General features: G+C 37.7%; 1 long non-coding RNA gene across 1 annotated transcript; it reads right to left on the bottom strand.

Moving 5' to 3' along the window:
• Positions 1-6,979: 6,979 nt before the first annotated feature.
• LOC124555117 lies at positions 6,980-20,684 on the bottom strand. The gene is made up of 2 exons (XR_006968518.1): positions 20,008-20,684; positions 6,980-9,041 (listed from the first exon to the last, which is right to left on the bottom strand). It is a non-coding gene; the product is annotated as an uncharacterized LOC124555117 (long non-coding RNA).
• Between the last annotated feature and the right edge of the window lie 361 nt (positions 20,685-21,045).

The raw sequence follows: 21,045 nt of genomic DNA on the forward strand, positions 1-21,045 counted from the left end.
AGACACTGAAGTGTTAGGTCCTTTAAATTATGCTTCTTAAATGTTCACTAAGATTACTTCTCAGAAAACTGTAGTCCTGTAAATGACAAACATGGGGAGTTTTTCTACCATGAATCTCAACAGAAGGAAGAAAGCACGTAGTTAATATTCCACTGATAAGGACATTAGATACAAAATTTTGGACCTAGGAATGGAAACAGTGGAGTGCTTTTAAAATGACATTTTTCATAGGCAACCTTGAGAAACCATAGAAAACTTACATAAGAATGGCTGAACAGGAATTTGAAATGCAGTTCTCCCAAATACAAGTGCAGCATCCTACCAATTAATGTTGATACTCTGAAGGAAGGCACTAGCAATAGTGGAGATCAGAGTTAACCAACAGATGATGGATACATGTTGGTGAATTAGCAACAATATTAATCCTATGGCAGCTACCTCCTGTTCAATGTTCCATAGTAACTCAACAACAAGGGGGGGGATTGAAGTTAGTAGCTCCAATAAAACTTGATCCAGCTGAAAGATTCTGCAAGCTAAATTTGAAAATCTACTCACTACTTGTAAAACTTTCAGGACTGGAAGAATGATGGAATTCGTGTTTTAGACAATGAATATCTATATGTTGAACACATGTACCAGAAATAAACATATGTTTTGCATAAAAATATTTTAGCACTATATTCTCAAGTCACATCCACCATTTCTACAATGGGCATGTAAATGTGACTATGTTTACAGATGTTCGAATGGAAAATGACTTATTTTCCTTTCTTTTGCCAGCTGCACAGTTTTGTAATCCAAAAGAGATCTTCTGTGAAAATCTTAATACATCACACATCACTAAGAAATGAAAAATAATTGTGCAGGTGCACAGACACATACAACCTCGTGCGGTAATGTCAGAGTAGTGAACATGGAGGAAATGGATAGGGACTGTGGATACGTGGTGCTCGATGGAAGTATGGATCGGCCATGAGGTGTGACAAGATAGGCTGTTCAGTTGCGATAATGCTGCATCCTGGTTTGCGCACAGGTTAACGCACCTGCCTAGTAAACAGGAGATCCCGGGTACAAATCCTGGTCTGGTATACATTTTCACTCGTTGCCACTGATTCTGTGTCATGTACCGATGTAGCTGACAGCAATGATACTCTTGCTTTCCCTTCTTCCCCTGCCCCCTTCAATTTACACATTAAATTACCGAGTATGTAGGATAAACTTTGAGACAATATTTTAATTTGTGCTTTCTATCAGGCAGTGTTACAGTGTACTATACCTGGTTAATAAACTAGTCAACAAGAATGCCAACTAATGCATGAATTAATGCTCATTGGACAGTTTACTCTCCAGATACAGTACAAGTACCAAGGGCTAATCCCTCTTGCCCTCACTCATTCATAGCATATTTTGAGGCAAAAAATGCTTGTGCCCATGAAGTCAGAAGTGCTTTTGACAAAATGGCAGTTCAGAGGAAAGACTCACCTATTTGAACTAGTTACAATTAGAGTTAAGAATCATAGTCTATTTAAATTCTTAAAGACTAATGATGATAGTTGGCAATCTATATGTCTAGCTTCACATGTGTCATCAGTAAATACGATATAATGTGCAACAAAACACTAGTTTTCTGTAACTACTGAAATGTCAATTTTTACCATCAAATAATCAGAAACTAGAAAACATTAAAATGGGAGTTATGTGCAAGAAAGGGCTGTGTGTAACAGTGGATAAAGAAATTGATTAAGATGAATAATAAGAGACAGTATCTAAGCCTAGCTTCATAGCAAGTGACAACTGAGGTAAAGAATAGTAAAGAACACATCAGCATGATATTGAAGTAAGGGGGGGGGGGGGGGGGGGGGGGGAATATAAATATGTTTAATGGCTTCACATCCTTTTCATCACCTTTAGGACATTAACTTGTCCCCACAACTGACTGGTGTATTTTACAAACTGTAGCTAGGCCTATTGGTTTTATTGCGTGGCATCATATAAAATCAAATTCGAAGAATATAGAATTACACCGAAGAGCCAAAGAAACTGGTACACCTGCCAAATATTGTGTAGGGCCCCTGCAAGCAAGCAGAAGTGCCGCAGCACGACATGGCAGGGACTCTACTAATGTCTGAAGTAGTGTTGGAGGGAACTGACACCACGAATCCTCCAGGGCTGTCTATAAATCCATAAGAGTATGAGGCAGTGGAGATCTCTTCTGAACAGCATATCTCAAGGCATCACAGATATGCTCAACAATATTCATGTCTGGAGAGTTTGGTGGCCAGCAGAAGTGTTTAAACTCAGAAGAGTGTTCCTGGAGCTACTATGTAGCAATTCTGAGTGTGTGGTGTGTCACATTGTCCTGCTGGAATTGCCCATGTCTGTCGGAATGCACAATGGACATGAATGGATGCAGGTGATCAGTGAGGATGCTTACATACATGTCACCTGTCAGACTCATATCCAGATGTATCACGGGCCCCATATCACTCCAACTGCTCATGCTCCACACCATTATTAAGCCGCCACCTGCTTAAACAGTCCCCTGCCCACATGCAGGGTCCATGGATTCATGACGTCTCCACACCCGTATAAGTCCATCCATTCAATACAATTTGAAACAAGACTCGTCCAACTAGGCAAAGTGATTTCAATCAACAGCACAATGTCAGTGTTGACAGGCCCAGGCAAGGTGTAAAGCTTTGTGTTTTGCAGTCATCAAGGGTACAAGAGTGGGCCTTCAGCTCATATCAATGATGTTTCATTGAATGGCTTGCAGCCTTACACTTGATGGCCCAACATTGAAATCTGCAGCAGTTTGCAGAAGGGTTGCACTTCTGTCATGTTGAATGATTCTCTTCAATCATTGTGTGTCCCATTCTTGCAGGATCTTTTTCGGTCACAGTGATGTCAGAGATCTTAAGTTTTATAGGTTCCTGATATTCACAGTACACTTGTGAAATGGTCATATGGGAAAATCACCACTACATCTCTACCTCTGAGATGCTATGTCCCATCGCTGGTGCACCGACTACAACACCACGTGCAAACTCCCTTAAATGTTGATAACCTCCCACTGTAGCAGCAGTAATGGAGCAACAACTGTGTCAGAGACTTGTCTTATATAGGTGTTGGCAACCGCAGCACCGTATTCTACCTGTTTACATATATCTGTATTTGAATACGCATGCCTATACCAGTTTCTTTGGCACTTCAATGTATGACCATACCTTTTATGCATATATTTGCAATTTTCACGTATACCACATGGTACACAAGTTTAAAGGACATTTACACAAAATTCTCTCTCTCTATATTTGTGGTAGGGGGGCATGCCAAGTATATCACTATATGGGGAAAGATTGGCTAGGACATCAACCAACTCAATCAGGAACAAACAACATAATTAATGTAGCACTCCAAGTGCACAATTAAATTACACCAATGGTAAACAGTGAATTACACAGTTACAGCACAAGAGTAAAAGGTGACTATCACATCAATTGTACCAGACTACAACTTGCCAGTAAAGACCTTACTAGAGCAGGGTGCTTATTATACAACAGAAAGCCATGCAGTTTAAAAAAATATAGACACACTACCAGCTTTCAAAACAAAAAGGAGAGTACATAAAAAGAGCATGTTCGTACAGTGTTTCATAATATTTTAAGATCAGAGTCCAGTCCAAAAGAATTAGAAAAAAATTGTAGTACGAGAACTGTGCTTCATACACTGTCAATGAAAAGTAAACTATGTCTCATTCATTGCACCAGAAACTTAAATTGATTGCCTATATGTTGTAAATTAATTTAATATTAAAGACTTTCCTTTGCCTATATTTTCATTAATTATTTTACTTGTATGTATAAGTCTATTGTTGAACAATAACACATGAGCGCAAACTGTAATTTACACTGCAGCTGAAATTTTAAATTTATACTGACGTATCCAATGTTGTTCTAAACAGCAGTCAAGGGATGGATGGATGGATAAACGATCCTGCATTTTTGGTTTCCTTTACTACTGTTGTTTCTATGGCATGAAGTCACGTTCATCATCGTTAGATATGTCGTACAACTTTTTCAGAACAGATACATTCTACCGAGTATGGTAATTAAGTGTCAACTGCGCCATTGGAAAAGAGAAACAGAGTAAAATAAATTTTAGTGTTTTATGGTATTACAGAACTCGCGACTAATGTCATTTCTGTGAGTGTAAAAGACAAAATAAGGAAGATAATTAACTTCTTGCAAGTAAGTGGAACAAAGCATGAATGAGTTAACTTATGTCTAAATGTAATTTCATGGGCATGAACACATTAACATTTTGATCATCTCACTTACATTAGATACGATAATGATATATACAGTTTCACAGTGATAGTACTCGCACTTTTTTCAACTCGCTTCATAGTTATATAAAAAATTGCTAACAGGAATTTTTCAGTAATAACAACGGAGCTATTTTGAAGCAAAATGTTAGCCACAAGATGCTCAAACATACAATTAATTAGTCCCATTAAAAAGATCAGTAGCAATTACCTCGTGGTAATGGTGGCCATTACAAAATGTGCGCGCACGAACACACACACACACACACACACACACACACACACACACACACACACACACACTATTATTTACATGCATTCGTACAAAACATCTCATTCAATTAAAGAACTCTTTGTCTTACTCACATTTATCATTTTATGAAAATATTCAACAATGTTCACCCCAAGCCTGATTTTCAAATACATTATTACACAAACAGTCCTAAAAAAAATTATAGATTTAAATTTTCTCACCTATGTAATTCTTCAGCTGCAACGAATCTCTTGTCTAACTTCAACTACTTATTGCATTATTTCAAGCATATTAAATGCTATCAAGGCCGCTCACTCCAACTCAAATGTCGCCTGCGTTTGACAGTATCTTTGCCGTGTCGGCTTATGACGAAAAACAGCAGTGAAGATCGGAAGACAGAGACCAACTGCGTCGAAATCAGCAAAGAACAAATACCCAAGGTAGTAGAATAATGCCTAGTTTTGAGGAGAGTTTTAGATTCTGCATTGGAGGACACTTCACAGGCAGCAGAGCACAGTTCATAGGCAGTGGGAGATCCTTCGCAGCTGCCTACTCCAGTAGCTAGAGATAAGAAACCAGCAAGAGTAGGAGGAGACCTTCCACTGGCAGCAATTGATCCACCCTCACCAGTAGCTGCTGCAGAGGACAGACAAAGTGCAGAAGACCCATAGTACTGAAGGATTTTTCGCACCCTACTTCAAAACAACATCAGCTATTTGACAGCGAAGTGTGAGTGAAGCTGTAGCACACACTACCCTAGAGCTTTCCATATTTTAAGCTATAATATCCAGAGTTTGAGAAATAAACCCTTTGAACCTGAAGCTGCAGTTAACAATGTCAATATTAATGGTGTCAGGAAGTTGTTTCTGAAAGTATTTGTATGGAGTGTAGCCCTGTATGGAAGTGAAACGTGGACGATAAATAGTTTAGACAAGAAAAGAATAGAAGCTTTCGAAATGTGGTGCTACAGAAAAATGCTGAAGATTAGATGGGTAGATCACATAACTAATGAGGAGGTATTGAATAGAATTGGGGACAAGAGGAGTTTGTGGCACAACTTGACAAGAAGAAGGGACCAGTTGGTAGGACATGTTCTGAGGCATCAGGGGATCACAAATTTACCACTGGAGGGCAGCGCGGAGGGTAAAAATCGTAGAGGGAGACCAAGACATGAATACACTAAGCAGATTCAGAAGGATGTAAGTTGCAGTAAGTACTGGGAGATGAAGAAGCTTGCACAGGATAGAGTAGCATGGAGAGCTGCATCATACCAGTCTCACGACTGAAGACCACAACAACGAATCATGGAGCACTGAACAGGGATTCTGAAAGAGGTATTATTAACATTAATCGTTATAATTTGTCTAGTCAGATTTTCAGGAAGGATGCCAAACATTACAGAGTTTCTACTTTTCTTGAATCTACTGTGGAATAGAAAATGAGGTTTGAAGAAGAAGCATTGACTATTGGAAAGCATTTTGAAGCTGCTGCTGTTCAATTGCATGGGAAGCTGAATAACTTGATAATTATTGTAGTATACAGAGCACATAGTGGGTACATAGACTCCTTCATTAACAAACTGGAGTCTGACAGACATTGTGTTCACTGAAAAATTCACTATAATTGTCTGTAGGAATTTTAATATATACCTTGTGAATGATTCTACATCAAGAGAGCTGCTTTTCAATGTATTGCAGAGCATCAACATGTTTCCTCTTACAAATAGCTCCACAATAATAACAAGTGGAAAGAAAGGTCTTACAGACAACACATTTTCAAATATGGGCACAACAGGGATAGAAATAATTAATATTTTATTATTACTAGGTCTGTGTCATTTACCAGTCGTGACTGGACAGACTGCGTCATTTATAAGACTTGCTTACAATTTTATACAACATACAGATAATTATTCACAATATGGGCAGATTTAACATACTACGACAATATTATTTTGTCCATACACTTTGCTCAATATTGAAAAATTCTCCTATAGAATATAATGGGTGTTCTTTCAAGTCTTGTGCAATTGTCCTTTTGAACAGTCCTATCGGCAGAGACTGCATTTCTCGGTCCAGTGTACTGAACATTTTTAGGGCTACAACTGGAAAACTTGCAGCGTGACGAGTTTAGTAGGGTGATGTACTTGTATGATCACTGTCTCTCGTTGTACAGTGCACTAGCAAAGTTCCACCTACCTCAGTACGGCATCCGATCACCAGCCTGTTTCTCTGCATATGTAGATACTGTCCAGACGATGTTAAAAGCAGAGTTGAAGAAAAACACCGCCAATACTTACGTTTGCAAAGTCCATGTAAACTCTGGTAGCAAGCTATCCTGTAATCCCTTATAACAAATTTCGGGTGGAGGGTGATTATCTCTTTAGAAAATTGTCAAAATTCAGCAAACGAGTTCTTTTATTTTTTTAGGTTCAAAATAAACACTTGTCATCAGCCTGTATTTAGTTAACGAACAATATCACTGTCCTCAGCTCACAGTTCAGACAACTCAGTACACACGCAAGGCAGCCAGACATGCACTTAAGTCCGACCCGATTTATTATGTGATTTAGAGTCATTACTCTACTACAAATACAAATACGAGTTTCACATTCGGTCCTTTTCAGTGGATTTTTAATAAGGAAGCTGCACACCAACTATTCCATAAACGGGTATGAAACATGCCACGAAAGTTCACACGTGTTTATCTATCCAACAGATCACTTCACAAAGATCAGATTTTCATAATCTGTCCATAAATGCAACTGCTTCCACAGCAATACCATCCGGAGGCGAGAAACCAGTACTCATAATGTAGACGGACACGTCCACCATGACCTGCACATACGATAGCTAGCCAGCGACTCCTGTTCAGTCTGCTTCTCTCCCTGTAAAACTACTTAGCAGTGCGCGGGAACTACTTAACTCCGTTGGTTGATGAAAATGACCAGCCAATCAGAACTATCCTTCGAGATTATTCTCTCGCCAAAACTGTCCTACGCCAATCACTATTCCCAGTTGCATTTACATCATTTCAATATGCAAATATTAATATAATGTTTAACAAAACCAAATGGAAGGAAAACTAAACTCCTAATAAGTTTAGAAACTTATTACTCTGCAAATGGCTATTCTGGCTGCCTCCTTACAAAAGCAAGTACACTTAAACATACGTCATCAGCAATGTGGGTAAAACACAACTTCCCCACAACACAGTTACATAATGGTGTAACATGAGATAATATTGAATTTTTTCATATGTCACACATACACACACTCACTCATTCTTATTTTCTAACACAACAACACATTAAATAAATACTGATCTTTCCTGAATTTTATATTACAAAAAATGCCAAATAGTTAACATTTTTATTTATGAAACTCTAAACAAATTGACCTAACATGCTCTAAGCTTCAGTAATGATTCCACATGATACTAAAAGACAAACTGTTACGAACCCTGACTGACTTTAATCTTACCAGTGTCAGTTTGGGGTGTTTTAGGTAATTTTCTCCAACTCTCAATCTTCTTTTTAATAAGGTCAGTATATTGACTTTAAACTAAATTGAATAATATTTAATATAGTTTATTTAGATTCTTAGGGGCTTGAATATTCTGTTGCTTGAATTGAAACAGGTACCGCTTCCCACGGCTAGGCTAGCGACAGATGCGAGCGAGTCACTAAGATACCGGTGGCTGTATATTGCCACAGCCAACAACTACAAAGCTACAAGCCCGCACTTCAAAGTAGCTTACTGCAATAAAATGCTATAGCGTATTGACTCACGGTGTTACGCACCCTCTTAAGAACCTAAAATTTCTCCCGAGTACGTTTTACGGTTTTTACTAAACACTTGCTAGTTATGAAAGATTTCAAAAGCTACACCGACACTCTCAAATCTAAACAGTTCTTACTAAAATCTATTTTGAACTGAAGTCTTTCACAAATAAACAAAATAGCTAAGATTACATTATAACATTATATACAGTTACATCAAATAGTCAATGGCTAGGGCTTGATGGCACACAGTAAATTCTTATAGAAAAAAATTTTCAATTCTTTTCTCCCACAATCCAATGCTACAACATTTTCTCTCAATTTAAATTTACAAAACTTTTACATTTTGCACATATGAGTAATATTTAACCAGAAACAATAATTATATTTCGTCCCTTAAGTAGCGTGCAAAAACTTTACTGAAATATAATTCAGGCACTATGAATGGTGTCCTTTCCTAAACCTTATACAGTGATGTGGGGGTCATCTCTAAACTTAAAACTGTTCTGACAACAAATTGGCGATTTCGACGACTTTCGCAGATGAAACAAATGGGTATGGATGACAAACACTAACACCTGGATCATATAAAGGCTCGTCACTGGGATACAGCGTCCAGCTTTGTCTCAACATCGGGTTCTCTCTCGGTACCATATTCGGTTCAGTCATCTTTTTTGTATCTGCAATATACAGTACGTCTAAGCGTCCATCCTTAGTATTTACATTCTACCCTAACACACACATTTATTCCTAATAAATAATATTTATCAAAGCTTGACTCTCAGATTCAAAAGTAAAAATTTCTTCAAAGAACTTTTTCAACTATTTCTTTTCCAAATTTTTTTTTCAAACTTTACTGTAGGCACAACTTCATCTTAGTCTTTTCTGTAAAAAGTGAATTAACTGTCTTTCAACACTTTAATAGTACCCAAAATTGGCACTACTACTGAAATCTTTTTTTCAAAATCTGTTTTAATCATTAAGCAAGTTACTGCTACAAATATCGCTGATTCAAAATTTTACTTTCTTTCTTAACTTTCTTTCAGAAAAATTTGCTGCTGAACTTTATGCAAATAAGCTATTATACACCATGAAAAAAATTACATCATCATTAAATATATTGAAAATAAATTTCTGCCACCATCTGCAGCTCTGAAAATATCATTATACATTACATAAATAAATACAAAATTACTGAACACTGAAAATAACTCAGGCCACTTTCTGCACCTCCTCCCATATACATTATATACTGTAAATAAGGAAGAGAAGGGGAGTCTAACATATTAGTCTTCAGTACACCTAACTCGACTTTCTTTGCTTCAGAAAACTAATCTGATTTTATAGTTACAATGAGCTGATGTGAGTTCGACAACCTGTGATCTATTTTGCATATATGACTGAAACTACTACTTTTCTATCCCTTTTATCCCCATTGCTTCCAGCTTATCTGAAAGAATTTCAGTACTGCCAGTATCGAAAGAGATAGAAAGATCTAAGTTAACTCCTACAACACTATTGTCGTTATCTAGGTTTCTAGCTGTTTTATCTATGTAAACACTTACCACCCTTTCTGTACTTTTGCCTGTTCGGAAACTATGGTGGTGATTATTATTCAGAAGACTGATCGATTCAGTTACTTTAGAGAATGCCAAGAGGAGTGAAATGGATCGATAACATTCAACTTTATGCCTGCTAACACTCGTGAATAACGGTATCACTTTCAATGTTTTAATCTACTGGGGAACATTCATTCACTGAACGATAAATTAACAACTGTAAACAAAGGGCTTTGCAATTTGTGAAGCAGTACGAATTATTACACTGGTACATCACTCATACCTGCTGACATTTCACATCTCAGGCTTCTAATCACTTTTACTACTTCATGCTCACTAGTTGGAAGTAATGTCATGCTGCATACACATGTACAATATCCACGTTTGCCCTGATTTGCGAAATTTAAGTTAAGTATGTGGGAAGCATTTATAAAGCACCGGTTACCGGTCAACGGAAGTGTCCGATTCCACCCGTCTGCTTTGACCAGTGACGTACGTATTGTGGTATGTGTGACGTCATCACGGCGCTGAGTTTATAAGTTGGTTGCGTTTGCAGTTGTCATCGGACGCTCCCGTTGACCCGCTATGGAGGTGCTAGTGTTCCTTCAGCATTACCACACATCATAGAGACGTACATGCCTTATGTGTGTCGCAAATCCTTTTTGGATGTATGGCACTACGTTTGGTAATAACTCTTTTGGTCCCTGGATCATCTTCAGAGTTCATTTAATCGTAATTCCATACATGTGATGGATGAATGCCTTCTAGCTCCCTTAACCAGCCATCAAAATATTCATTGACCGTCACTTCATAAACAGCTGCTCTAGCCATAGTGATGTATCATTTTGAACTTCGTAATTAGTCCAATATCACCCAGTACACTGTACTACATGTGATCAAAGGACTCAATAAATAAATAAAAAGTAAATGTTTTGGGCCAACCCGCTACTTATTTTGTCACTGTGGCGTGCCAGAAAAAGACTTAGCCCATTCTCTGCCTGGCAAGTTTTCTTGAAAAGGTAACAAACTAGTGGTGGGCAGGAAATCGCGTATCTGTTAGAAATCACAGTGACTGAGAAGTCACAGATATCACAGTAGCAACTTTACAGAATCTAACTGCGATTTCAGTCACAGTTAGCAGTCGCAAGTAATATTTCACATTGACAGACGTGAGCCATCTATTGGTCGAATTTAGCACTGCTTTCTGCGATTTCAGTGACAAGTCGCAACTAAGAGTCGCAAGTAGCAACTAAAAAGCGCGGTTAACAGTGGCATCTGTTGGCCGAAGTTCGTACTACGTCCATCTCTGCGGTACGCTATGGAGTCTAACTGCGATTTCCGTGACAAGTCGCAACTAAGAGTCGCAAGTAGCAACTAAAAAGCGCGGTTAACAGTGCCATCTGTTGGCCAAAGTTCGTACTACGTCCATCTCTGCGGTACGCTATGGAGTCTAACTGCGATTTCCGTGACAAGTCGCAACTAAGAGTCGCAAGTAGCAACTAGAAAGCGCGGTTAACAGTGCCATCTGTGGGTCATAGTTCGTACTACGTCCATCTCTGCGGTACGCTATGGAGTCTAACTGCGATTTCCGTGACAAGTCGCAACTAAGAGTCGCAAGTAGCAACTAAAAAGCGCAGTTAACATACTTTTCCTAGTGTCATCTGTTGACCGACGGATGTACTTCGTTATGAGAGCCTTGTACCTCACGAGATCGATGTGCTGTGTGTGCATATGAAGGGCTTATTTCAATGGTGGTACAAGTCCATTTTTGTTAATTTTGAGATATAGAGTCGTAAAGTTAAATGAGTGCTGAAAAATCTGCAGTTGAGATACCAGAAATATTCAAGCACATGGCTTCTTGCTAGAGATGAACCTTTATTTATGTTTGTTTGGATCACTAATTTCAGAAGCATTATAGACAGAAAAGTGTAGGTAATGGACTTGTACCACTATTGAAATAAGCCCTTCATATTATATGACGACATGCACATTCAGCATCAGTTATGGTTGGTCAAATACTGCTGTGACTCTGAATGTATTATATTAATAAGAAGCAACATTGCCTTTTTCTCCTGAAAATATCAAGTAACGTAACAAATGTGTTTGATTCTGCTTCCAATATGACAGTTTTGGTTAATACTCCACATGCCTACAGGACTTTGCAATGTTAACACAGCAGAACTCAGACATCTGTATAAGTGTAGAGAAATGAAAACAGTCATATGAATGCCTCACTTTTGTTCCGACACAGTTCAAGACTCAGGAGAAAAGTTTTACACCTGGTGTTCTACACGGCAACTTCACACACAAGAACTTTTTGCCGACACTACTACCACCTACACAAGTAAGCTTTTCCTGTGTCACTTTCAAGTAATGCACTTAAGCTATTCCTGATTTAACTGGAAGATCTGTACTTCCCACTTTCATATCAACAGCCTCAAAATGCATATTGTAGACTTCGGGATATGTTACAGGTCAGTATCACACCAAGATTGTGGAGAAGGGGGGGGGGGGGGGCGGCGGCATGTCACTCTCCAAGTGTTTACCAATAAATAAGTGGCGGAAAATTACGGGTATAGGACGGCTTAACATGTGGAAAATGAGATTTTGATTATTCACTCAATGTATTTAACATTTATTATTTCTTTAAAATCGCACAACAACTTCAATAAAACACTTTAATCAGTCACACACTTATTTCATAATTATTTCACTTTTAAACTGCAAATCCTCTAAGAGCTGTCTTGAATCTCTCTCAACAGCCTTGATGTGGATAGATATGTACAGCAACCAGTAATCAGTCAGAACTGCGTCTGTAAAAACACAAGGATTATTAAACAATTTTTGCTGTCACCAATTACTAGCAATATAATTGACAGAGTAGACTGCTAATATTTGCTATACCACATTTGCTAATATTTGCTATATCACATTCGCAAGAACGATCTCACTGAAGTAATTAAGTCCATCAAAACGCTTAGAAACTAACCTGTCGTCTGACGAAAACGGTCTAAAGACTGGCAACTTCTTCAGATCTGTTGACAATGATATTTTGAATTATCACTTTACTGAGTGACTGAAATGTAGTTCAGGTACCTATGAACATTACAATATGTTAGAATTCATTTTCTAAACACGAACTATTACGGTACTGTGCGGCTACTTACATATTAATTACACTATTAATATTTTCACAGTTGTTTCTTTAATACAAAATTAAAGCCAACGGAAGAATAAACGTAAAACATACTTACGAATGACAGGTTTGTTGAGATGCAATTTTCTGTGTGGACAGATGTAACTTTTTCATACGGTGGTACGTCGCAGAAATCGCAGGAGTCACAGAAATCGCAGAAGTAGCAGAAGTCACAGAAATCGCAGAAGTAGCAGAAATCGCAGAAGTCGCAGAAGTAGCAAAAGTCGCAGAAGTAGCAAAAGTCGCAGAAGTAGCAAAAGTCGCAGAAATCGCGGAAGTAGCAGAAGTAGCAGTGGCGGAGGGATACGCGACTTAGGTTCCTTAACTGCGACTCTTAACTGCGACAAGTCACAGTTAAGAATAACAGATACTGGAAAGTAGCATTCACAGAAATCACTGATATCGGAAAATCGCAGTTTAGCCCATCACTAGTAACAACACTCTTTGTCCACCTCTGTCAAGATAAGGTTTTACAATAAACTACAGGTGGCAAAAAATAACGTAACTGATAGAAATAACCGGTTACTGAGAAGTAACGGTTACTGCGATAACCGTTCCTCTGATTCTGGCAGTTATTTCAATAACTGTTTAGTGTCAACAGTGCCTCGCGCCATCTGTTGACCGAAGATCGTACTGCGCATTTAGAGGCGTTCTATAGACCATGGGAATAACTGTGAGACTGCGCGCCATCTGTTGATAAGAACTGTGTACTATTTCGTGGGCCTTCGTTACTTTTAGCATAAACAATTAAATAAAGTTAATGTCCGAGCCGTGGCTGATAGGAGCTGCAGTACAGGCATTAACAAGTACGGTCGTTCCCTTAAGTCACCGCCTTACGTGTTAATTTAGCTTGGACGGGTAGTACAAGGAAATTTACTAAGGAATTCGAGCGACTATGGAAATAACTGTCAGAGCCGGTATTCTCCTCTGGCAGTTATCGTTATTGGCTCGTAGTTCTAGTTCTCTGGTAGTTATCGGGCTACCACCACAGATAACCTGGAAGCTGGTAACGGAATAACTGTGTGTCTAGACGTTCCTGACTCGGTGACTCCAGTTAAAGGTCGTAGTTCCAGGTGATATTTCCAGAGAGGATAGTAACTGGAGCGAACAAATATTTTCGTACTGCTACGGAAATAGCCGCTGGCCAGCACGAATGACAAATAACATGTCAGAAAGTATAACATAATACAGTGGAATATAATAATTATTATCCTCATCATTTGTCAGGAGATTGTCAAAATACGTGAATATATCACAGTAACTGCTAATATTTACAGAATTGGTACACTGACAGAATAAAACACAGTTACGTACTTTTAATAAATTTATCGTACACAGAATACCCGATCTTGACTGTTGCAACCAAGTGCTGTCAAAACTGAAATATAGCAGAATTTTTACCTAAGCTGGTCCATCAGTCTCTGTTACGATATTCATCTACAGAGTAGAAGGAGGGGTCACTGGAAGCGTCTGATTCCACCCGTCTGCTTCGACGTAAAGGTGTTGTGGTGTGTGAATGTCATTACGGCACGGTGTTTATGAGTTGGTTTTTGTGTGTGTGGGGGGGGGGGGGGGGGGGGCTGTCGATCTAGGTTGCAGTGCCGGAATTTGCTGGTGGTAATTAATTTTTTTTTTTTCTAGCTGTGATGTTTTGTGTATTTATGAAGTATTGAATGTGATTTAATTTATGTAGGGATGATTGATTTGTGGACTTTTGGGATTGTGGTTTTATTTTTCGCAGTTGTAGGTGTTGATCTTTTGGCATCAGTAGCTGTGGTGGACCTATATAGGTCACCGGATAATGACCGATTCCCATTTTCATAATTGTGTGTGTTGATGTTTTAGTATCGTCATCTGAGGTTGACCTATGTAGGTCAAGGGAAATGTCTGATTCCAATTTTCGTACTTTTAGTTGTGGGTATTGGTGTTTTGGTATGGTCACCTATAGTTGACCTATATTGTTCAAGGGAAGTGTCCGATTCCTGCAGATTTTTGTTGGTGTAGCAGAATGCTGTATTTTTTTTCATTTTGTTCTTCATTTTGTGTTTTGGGATCATGGTGTGTTTTTTTTACTAGCTTGTCCTCACCCTAAAACCCCCAACTTCCCGCAGTTGTCCCATTGGTTTGATTGTATTTTTGGTGGGAAATGTTATTGTCTTATTTATATGTATCTTCGTGTTTGTTGCCATGTATATGTAGTGACGTCATAGACACACTTAAAATAGACATTTCCGGCATATTGATGATGGGTGGAATCAGACACTTATGTATCAAATAGTCATTCAAACACACTGTAAACCGTGCCTTATCTGAAACCAAGTTTTTAATGGTTGCTGACTTGCTGGCAGCTTATTGAAAATGCATGTTCCTGAATATTGGACCCCTTTTGGACCAAGGTAAGTAATTTTAGGTCTTTATGTAGATTGCTGTTCCCATTTCTAGTACTGATATTATGTATTAAGCTATTGGTTGGAAATACTTGTAACAAATTTCATTAAGGAATAAATATACTAGGAAGCAGTGGTTAGAATACAAAGTTCCTTGAACAGGTTCCTACATGATGTTCCTGAATTGATACCACAAACGATTTTTTATTACACGCTTTTACATGCGAAAAACTTTTGCTACGTTTGATGAGTTACCACAGAATATGTTCCCTTATGGAATAATAGAATGAAAAAATGTGGTATGCCCTTCCCAACTGAATTTATTATCGAGTTGTAGTCCCAGAAATGTAACACTGTCAACCTTTTCGATCTGCATGTCTTCATATGTTATAAACATGCTGTCGCTGGAGAAATCGAGCAGTTTGCAAATCTGACATAAAACTTGGATTAGCGTACTCACACTTTCCCCAATAGGACTAGCTTTTACAGCACAGGAGTAAACGAATCTGTCACATTACGTATATTTTTTGTTGTATTACAAGGCTGTACACTTTATTCTATTATGTGAGCAGCACAAGAAATTAAGCTTCGAATTTAACCTACAGTACTCAGTTTACATATTACTTCATACTTAAAAACGCACGTTGTTAACATTTTACTTAAACATTGCTTTGGCGAAGTTCCGCGTACTTTCTGTCGCAGCTGCGAAGATAATATTTCTAATTGCGACCGATAACCTACAAACATCGAATCTGAAACACTAATAATCGTTCTAACATCAACTAAAATGTACCCGGAGTTAATAAGCTGAGGTTATGACACGATTCATACGACATTCCTGCTATTTCACACTATTCGCAGTTATACTGATAACTAAACTGATGGATTCCAACTATGTCGTTATTTAACACAGTTTTGAGTGAAACGGGGACTAACGGTGTTAATGGACAAGCAGACCAGCAGAAGGACAGTAGAGGTAGCTATAAGAATCTTATTATTTTTCATCAAAATATCAGAAGTCTCAAAAGTAAATTAGAGTTTTTATCTGTAAATTTAGGGGACATGGACACTGTTAACCGTCCTCATGTTTTATGCCTTACTGAGCATCATGTAACAGTTGGAATTGATGGGCTGCAGCTTGATGGGTATGATCTAGCTACTCATTACTGCAGAACAAGTAAGGAGAAAGGTGGTGCTGTAATTTATATAGACAGTAAAATCATTTATAAATCTTTAGATCTAAGTAAGTATTGTGTAGATCAACATTTTGAAGTTTGCGGGACTGAAATTTCTGCAAAGGACATGTTACTTACTGTGCTTGCAATTTACAGAGCTCCAGCAGGGAAGTTTTGCATCTTTATGAATAAGTTAGAATCTCTTTTGACCAAATTGTTCTGTAAAACTAGAAATTTAATAATTGTAGGTGACTTTAATGTCAACTTCTTAACTGATAACAACCTCAAAACTGACCTGGACCACTTAATGAATTCTTACAACTTGGCTGCGATGGTTACCTGGCCCACTAGAGTTACAGAAAATTGCAAGAGCCTTCTAGATAATATTTTCATTGACAAGAATAGAGTCAACAGTGCTAGTGTGAGCAAAGTAATTTATGGCCTGTCTGACCATGATGGACAACTTCTGAAAGTAAATAACATCAGTTTGTGCAATAAAATCTCCCACACCTATAGGTCCTATAGATGTATAAACACTGAAACTGTGTCTGCCTTTAACGACTATTTGTCACAGATAGATTGGGAGCCAGTGTACAGCACATCAGATGTTAATGATAAATTTAACCTTTTTTTAAATGAATTTATATCTGTATTTGAAATGGCTTTCCCAAAAAAAAACTGTCAGAAAGAACAATGAGGTTTCTTCCAGTAAACCATGGATTACTCGAGGTATAAAAATTTCTTGCAGGACTAAGAGGGAGTTACATGCCTCACTAAGAGTATCAAATGATCCCCTTGAAAGGTCTCATTTTAAGTTATATTGTAAAATTTTAAAAAGGGTGATAAACAAATCCAAGAGCCTGTATATTAAGTCTGAAATTGATAAATCTGAGAACAAAATAAAAGCAGTTTGGAATGTTATAAAGAGAGAGTGTGGCAAGAGTAACAAGAATGTTAATACCACAGAGATAAGCTATAAGGATGTGGTTATTCATAATCCTGTAACAGTTTCCAACATATTCAACAATCACTTCATAACTGCAGCAGAACAAGTAGGTTGTAACGGTTCCTTAAATGCTGCTACGCATTTATTACACAGAGCTAACCCTAACACGTATGACCCAATTTGTATTGCCCCAGTTACTATTACTGAAGTTAAAAATACCATCAAGGCCTTAAAAAATAAAAATTCCACTGGTATTGACAACATTTCGCCAAAAATACTGAAGCATTGTAGTGACCACATATGTCAAGTCCTGTGTCACATTTTTAATGAGTCTATCCAGCAAGGTGTTGTCCCAGAGAGATTAAAGCTTGCCGTTGTGAAACCACTTTTCAAGAAGGGTGACAAAACTAATTTATCTAACTACCGTCCAATATCACTACTAAGTAGTTTCTCAAAAGTATTAGAGAAACTAATGTATACAAGAATTGTAGAACATCTTAACAGCCACAACATACTCAACAGAAACCAGTTTGGTTTCCAAAAAGGTAGATCAACTGAGCAGGCTATTTTTTCTCTCACAAATGAAATTTTAGAGTCAATAAATAATAAAATGTCACCTATTGGAATTTTTTGTGACTTGTCTAAGGCCTTTGACTGTGTGGACCACAACATTCTCTTACATAAGGCTAATTTTTATGGCTTGCGAGGTAGCATTGGTAGATGGATAGAATCATATCTGCAAAACAGAAAACAGAAGGTGATAATTAATGGTGCCAATGATAGTCCCATTTCTTCTGATTGGGGCACATTAAAGTGTGGTGTGCCTCAGGGGTCCATCCTAGGACCTTTGCTTTTCCTTATCTTCATCAATGATCTCCCACTTTGCACAGACACCGAGTGTAAATTTACTCTTTTTGCCGATGACACCACTATTCTGCTTGAAAGTCGAACTAACAGTGACCTAGAAAATAAATGTAATGCTGTACTCGTTGACATCCTACACTGGTTTAAGTGCAACGGACTAACTCTAAACATTCAGAAAACTCAGTATATGCAATTTCACACATCTCACAAGAAAATGAAGTATGCCACTTAAACTGTGGTAACCAAAATATACTACACTGTGAATCATCTAAGTTCTTGGGCATTCTAATTGATGGCAAGCTGAACTGGTCTGAGCATATCTTAGACCTACATAGAAGGCTCAGTGTGGCAACTTATGCTCTGCGTGTAATCACCCCCATTGGTGATGAGGACGCTACTAAAGCTGCCTACTTTGGTTATTTTCATTCTATCATGTCGTATGGCATAATATTTTGGGGCAACAAGCCTTTAGCCAAAAAAATATTTACTGCACAGAAGAGAGCTGTTAGAATCATGAGTGGTGTTCATCCAAGATATTCTTGCAGAAGTCTGTTTCATAAGTTACAAATATTAACACTTACCTCTCAATTCATATTTTCTTTGATGATTTTTGTTTCTAACAACCTATCTCTTTTTAAAACTAATAGTGAATGTCATGATCATAATACTAGGTCTAAAAATGATCTACACAGGGATCTGAAACATTTAAGTCTTGTTCAGAAAGGTGTTCATTATTCAGCCACAAAAATTTTCAACTCCCTTCCATCAGGTATTAAAGATCACATTAATGTCTTACCTACTTTTAAATGTAAATTGAGAGAATACCTAATGGTAAATTCCTTCTATTCTCTTGATGAGTATCTACAGATAAAGCAATGATTTTTTGTACTGATAAAAATTTGTTTGCTATAGATCACATTAACTGTTTAATTTGGAAAATGTACTATATTTCCTTTTTAGGTATTGTTTTATATTACTTGAGCTATACCTTTGATTTGATTTTAACCTACAAACTTATTCATAATCTTATGGTACATTTTTGTCATTTTATATATGTGTATTATTTGTTTAATTTGGAAAATGTACTATATTTCCTTTTTAGGTATTGTTTTATATTACTTGAGCTATACCTTTGATTTGATTTTAACCTACAAACTTATTCATAATCTTATGGTACATTTTTGTCATTTTATATATGTGTATTATATCTGTTGTATGTAATCATGACTCATTCCACATCCTTGTGATTTATCACAATACGGATTAATGGAATACGAAATAAATAAATAAATAAAATAAATAAAAATAAATTAACTGTCGGAGTTATCGGTATTCGCTAGCGAAAAATAACTTGGCAGTTATTAATAACCGTTAACGATAACGGTTATCAAAGAATAACTGGAACTGTGATAACGGTTACTCCAGAATAACCGTTTGGCCCACCTCTACAATAAACCGAAAATCGAGCAATGAAAGTGGGAAACATCACACATCGTCACAGCATGTACAGCAAACATACCTTCCTCTTCTTTACTAAACACAGTTTGTCCACCAATCTGTGCATTGTTTCCCATGTAACTTGTTCATGACGGTTTTTCGGTGAATACCGTATTTGTTTGCTACTGCACGAGCTGAAATTTTCTTACCACGAATTTCTGTAGGTGCATTCTCCAACATATCATCAGTGTAGTTTGTATAGGGACAACAACCAGCGGCTTTTTTTGTATGTTCGTGGCATTTTCTGCAACAGAATCGTATACAGAATATCAATCTTATGAATACCGGTACAGTATATAATAGAAATATCGCCCAAAGCCTTCGTGGAAACGTGGCACAAAGTCACCCCCAAATCTGTCAATATTCAATAAATCTCACTAATGTGCAAAAACCATCATCGTCAAAACAATCATACTGTGGCAGCAGACTAATGAAGGAAAATATTATACTAATCTCAGTTAGCTGAAATTCTTCCTTCTGTACGACACAATACAAATTTTTCGAGAAACACACAAGACAGTTGGGACGCTCAGCCGTGAATGTCAGAAGCATGACGGAAATACGAATACACAATCACATTGCACCACTATCCAACTATGTTTAGAGTACATCAGCGCTTTTGGTGGGAACACCGGGAACTGCTAGGACACATTTGTTCGAACTAAAGTGCGGGTGGCACAAAGTAACCCGCGCGGCACAAAGTCACCAGGCTTACGATACACAATATATTCATACGTGTCTTCGGTAGAGCTTTGGTCATGATGTGTGTTGTAAGATTCCTGTGCGCGAAAATTACAGCTCCGTAGTGAAAAACAGTCATTATGTGAATGATAATGGTGTTACAACAAAATTAAATGAACGTATTATCGGCCTACAGAAAATTGTCGAAGTGCTTCGTAAAGAAATTTCATGGCTCAAGAAAGAAAATTATGATCTCCGATCAAAACAAGGTACGTGCTACACGCGGGACTCGGTGCAAAACATTTCGCCTGCTTCCAAAAACTGGAACAAAGCTACGCTTAAAAACAACCAAGCTACGTTTAAAAACAACAAACAAGAA

The sequence above is a fragment of the Schistocerca americana genome, chromosome X (genome assembly GCF_021461395.2).
Source record: "Schistocerca americana isolate TAMUIC-IGC-003095 chromosome X, iqSchAmer2.1, whole genome shotgun sequence".
NCBI lineage: Eukaryota > Metazoa > Arthropoda > Insecta > Orthoptera > Acrididae > Schistocerca > Schistocerca americana.